Source organism: Poecilia latipinna, unplaced genomic scaffold, assembly GCF_001443285.1.
Source record: "Poecilia latipinna isolate Pla-1442-1.1 unplaced genomic scaffold, P_latipinna-1.0 Scaffold633, whole genome shotgun sequence".
NCBI classification, from domain to species: domain Eukaryota; kingdom Metazoa; phylum Chordata; class Actinopteri; order Cyprinodontiformes; family Poeciliidae; genus Poecilia; species Poecilia latipinna.
Genome location: NW_015113249.1, coordinates 223347 through 228647, shown reverse-complemented (window position 1 = coordinate 228647; position 5301 = coordinate 223347).

Genomic DNA, 5301 nt, shown 5'->3' with positions numbered 1-5301 from the left:
CCGCCCCTTGAGAAGAGGTGGGGCACCGCCCCTTGAGAAGAGGTGGGCTCATTTCAAATGAGTAGGAAGGACCTACGTTAACCAAGTCAGTAAAAACAGAGGCGAATATCTGAATAGCTCACTTGGAGGCTAGCTCTTAAGGAATAGAGTTAGTGGTGACTGATCCGGCTGTCAGTCACAACCCTTGCAGTAACTGTATGGCATGCAGGCGAGGGAGAGCTTCTGCTGAGGATAGTCAAGTATCCAGGAGCAGAGCTAGTAGCCAATAGCCTAAACCCATCCCTGCTTGAAGGCTAAAGAGAGGCTTTGGGGGAAAGGCGACTCGAAGACAAAGACAATCATGGATGAAGGAAAGGAAGAAGAAGGAGGACTGGAACCCCCGCAAGCGTCAGCGACAGAGCGGGAGACAAGCGTCACCGGACCAGAGGAAGAAGCACAGCTCCTGCGCTCCCAGACCGTCCTGCAACAGCTTCCAGTGATGCTGATACTACTCGGTGATGGAATAGAGACTTGGACCACGATCAATCGGCGAAGCTTCGAACGGGGTCATTATTCGGATGACCCGCAGCTTGGGAAAAGGATGCTGGAAGCACTAATACGGCATAAGAAAGTCTACTACTGCACCCAGCTCAAAGATAATCACCGCCTAGGAGTCGTCAAGTGCCCGACGAAAGTTGCCAAAAAGACAGAAGTCAAAGAATGGCTGGAGTGGTTTGCTGACCTACTGGAAGGATGGACAGAAGGCAAGTTACGAATCATCTACAGTCCTTCTGAAAAATACGACAGCATAGTGAAGACGGCGACAATAGCCGCCGGTATAGACGGGATCCTGGTAAACCCAGATGTCCGAGGAACACCCCGTTATGCCGAGTGTAATGAGGTCCTGCAGAGACTCGCAGCTTACCGAAAGGATCGAGAAAAGAAACGAGAGCTAGACCTGGAGGAGTCGGACATGTCCGAACCTCCTACCCAGAAGACCAGCCGTGACCCGTCGCCGCTAAGAAAGCCAACATCAGAGGATCTAATAGACCTCACAAAAGATGACGATGAAGAAGACCAAGAACAACCGGGACCTTCAAGGAACCGACAAGGACCCTCCGAGCTGCCAAGACAGGGGGTCGAGGGTAGGACGTTTGCCCTCAACCTCGATGAGAGACAATGGGCGGAGGCAGCGAAAGAATGGTCTCCGCGACGGAACTGGATGGGTGAGTTCCAGCCACAAGCATACAGTACGGAGAGGAAGCCGGCGGCTCCCCTACGACAGCAGTCTGGAAGTAGTTCGGATGACGAGAGAGGCGACACAGATGAAGAGAGAGGGACAACCGACAGTCCCAGGAAGAAGTCTCAGAAATCAAATGCCCGGAAAATGCCCCGGGAATTAGCCCCATTGCCCAAAGAAATCATCAGCATCAGGCTGCAGACTGGGCTCCAGGTGCATCGCTACATTGGAGAACCATGGGACATCGAAGGTGACGGACTGATCGCGTTCACCAACGATAAGTACAAGATCCACAACCGACAGTTCAGAATAGATCTCAAACGTCGAGTAGAGCACCAACGAGCGCACACGCATGAGGGAGCTCATTGGCGTGGAAATGATGAGGTGGACTGTTATGTCCAACAAAGGAAGATTGTCTTTGTCGGAATCGAGAAGTGGGACAGCACTCCCAGAGGAAGGGAGGTCCCAGAAGAGTACGTGGATGAGGTCGTGCGGAGTGTGCATGAAGCCCTTGGTCATGCAGGCGTACGACCTACCCGTAAGGAGCTGGAGGAGCATGAACTTTGGATCCCAGTGAAACAAGTCCAACGCGTGCTGAGGGACTGCGAAGTGTGTGGGAAATACAACGCAGGTCGCCGAGGGCAACGGTTGGAGGGCTTGACCATCAAGAGCATGATCCCCTGGGGTTCAGTCTGCATGGATGTTGCAGGCCCCATGGGAACAGCAGGAAAAAGGGGTGAGAAGTACCTTTTAGTGTTAGTGGACTCAATGTCGGGATTTGTGATCGTAAAAGCAGCCAGGAAAGCGAATGGCAGCAGTGTTGTTGGCATGCTGGAACAAGTGTGCAGTGCCCTGGGAATCCCGAAAGAGCTGCGGACGGATAATGGAACACATTTCCGTAATGCACAGGTTGACCAATGGTGTCAAAAATATGGGGTGATGAGGGTGTATTCGCCACCCTATACACCCCAGGCTAATGGAGTAGTGGAGCGCATCATTGGGTTAGTGAAGAGCTGGATAGCTAAGAATGCTAACGACAAAGGCTGGAGCACCATGGTGGTCGAAATAGGGCAGGCCCTAAACGACAGAAACAGAGCAGAAAGGCCCGCCCCCTCGATGGAGCTCAACCAACGACCGTTCACCACGAAGGAAGTGGGGCGGGGCTCCAGCGATAAAAAGGAAGAACCAACGCCCAAAGTGCCATTCAGAGTGGGACAACGAGTGTGGGTTAAAGCAAGGGAGCAACCTGTGAGTGCAGCAGTAAAACCTAAGTTTGAGACAAAAGATATTGTTAAGCAGGTACTGGACAGGAATACAGTACTGCTGGAGAAAAAAGGGATCCAAGGTGTTGAGCAGCAAAAACCAGTTCCTGACTAAAGAGAAACAGAAGCCGGTGAAATGGCCAGTGAATCATGTGTTGTTCCACCCTATCTCGGACTGGCCACCGTGAAAGGAGTGGTTGTGATCAGAAGAACGACTTCAGGGATTTGGACAGGACGAGCCCTGAAGAAATTGGATTGGGCCAAAAATAGAGTCCTGTCGGAGGATCCCGAAATGCTGATGTGGAGTAAAGCGAAGAATCGCTGCCCTGTGTGTTTATCAATTAGTCAACTCTCTATCACTTGGGAGGGACCAGGTCGCGACAAACCCAGGCGACAGGAAGCAATAGCCAGTAGACTGCAACACCTTCCCGTCTCCCCTGTCTCTATCATGAATGTCCAGATATGTGGGAACTGTCGAATGGGCTATCTGCCTCGGCTAGTATTAGTGAGTCAGTGGGGATGGCGGGAGGAAGAACCAAGAAGATGTACCTGTCTATGGGACGGAGAGGAATTGAGCAGCTGTACAGTCTGCAGTGAGCAGATCAAAGGAGGAGAGGTGACTCTGTCAGGGGAAGCTGACGGCTGGCAAGTGAGGAGGTTTTACAGCTCGCTGCGATACTTCCAAACATACGGAGGGGTTCAGTGTACTTATGGAAGCCCCATACCATCAGTCCAATGGTTTACAGGGCCCTCTGCTCCCCCCAACTCCCCAGAGGACTCCTCCGGGAGAGAACAGTGGATCTGGCGGAAGGAAGAAGGGCCACACGATTATCTGTGGGACTCCGTCCATGCGGCCTGGCCCTATGATCCTGCGCGAACACAGCTGCAGTTCCCACCAGTAAGTACCACGCACTCCCCTCTGGTCTTCCGGGTGTACCGGCCTCAAACAAACCGCCCCATGGCTGAGGAGTTAAGTTTGCTCCCAGATGAAACCAAAATGCAAGCTGTGAATGGGGGCTGGACGGGCCCCTGGGAACTAACCACCTGGGCGCACTTAATTTTGGAAGTTATTAACGACTGTACCGTCGCAGTGACAGACCTGCCGGACGTACCAAGAGAAAGGGGAGTACGCACATCAGATCTCTACTATTACACCACAGAGATTGACGGGTGGGGCAGCAACGCAGCAAGACCCAAAGAAAAGTCGGCCCTGTACACTGTGACAGCAGAACTTAATTTTCGTGACGGAATATTCCAAGTTCCAGGGGGCGTGGCCCACAGAGTGAGAACGCCCACTGATCCTAGCACCACCCGCAAGGTTCAACTCTCAGTGCAGATGCTCACTATCCCTTATAAAGGAGTATATTCAGTAGGAGCAACAGTTGAGGTGGTGCATGAAGAAAAGGTTTATGCGACCGTAAATCTGGAACCTCCTAAGAAAAAGTTCAAGACCAGCGCTTGGCAGACACTCACATCAGCATGGAGGAAGAAAAATCAGAATTGAAGGATGCCCTAGAGGAAGGGAACCGAGCTACCAAGTCTAAAAGTCAGAAGAAAAATAAAAAACGAAGTGGGAAAAAATACTTTGTGAGCAAATTATTTAAAGTGGGCCCAGAAGTCTGGTCTGGGTTCTCTGAGAAAGGACCTTTTCTGAAACTCCCAAACGGTTCCATCCTACTAGACATGCCGCGTGAAGATTTCACTGTCTCCTATCCGCTCACAGAAGCTTACTATCTTAAGCATCTCACCTACCTCCGACCCCCTGATCTCCAAGAGGTAAAAGAAGTCGGAAAGAGTGAGGAGGCATCGCCACGTCCATGGCAGAAACCATATTATTTTGTCCCCTCGGTAATCCCGATTTGGCAAGGGAAAATGTCAGCCGACGCGAGTAGCTATGACGGGATTTCACCGGATTGTTCACAGCACCTTCCATGGATTTTTAATACAGTCTATCTGATGATTGAGGGGAAGGAAGTGCGGGTTCGGTGGGGTCCCCATTATTTGGAACCGCTACAGGGACAATACTGTGAACTCTCAATAAATGGCATGATCATTTGGACCACATCACCAGGTATGGCGAAGATAATAATAAAGATGGAGACAAACCCAGACTACTATGTTTTCAATAACACCAGACTCCCGCTGAGATTGGAATTGGACAGAGTTTATCCCAATCCGCCTCACCAGAGGATCTTCACTCCGGCGTCTTGGGGGTATCGTACGAGATTAACGTTGCATGGGCAATCATTATGTACCTACGTTTCAGTACCAACGGCAGTAGGGTACGAACACGAAGCCTGGCGAGATGACAAGCTGCGGGGTGGCACCGCCCAAGGCCCATTTCCTCGACCCGACTTCTGGAGGGTGTTCCTTTGGAAATGGGTGTGGAGGGGGTTGGAACCTAAATTGCCCTACCCTTCTCCTGTGTATAACTCTCTACTGCAAGGGAGAGCCACCAGACGAGTGGCTACAAGAACTACTCCTCGTCAGCGCAGCAGAACTTTGAAAAAGATCTGCACCAAGCCCAATACCACGGACCCCAGGGAGATACTGATCCTATCTTCATAAAGACAAGGATGGAAGAAACCCGGTTAAGACGCATGTATACAAGAGCAAATTTGCTAGAAGAAACCTCTGATTCGGAAAATATCGCTGACTTTGACGACAATGATAACTCGGAAACCCCTGACGGACCCCTGCTACGGAAAAAGACCACGAGAACGGATACCCCACTGTACATAAAGACTTTGCTTACGCTGCTTGCCTTACTACTTGCTGCATCCATCCTTATCGCTATTCTATACTTCATCGGAGTTGGGC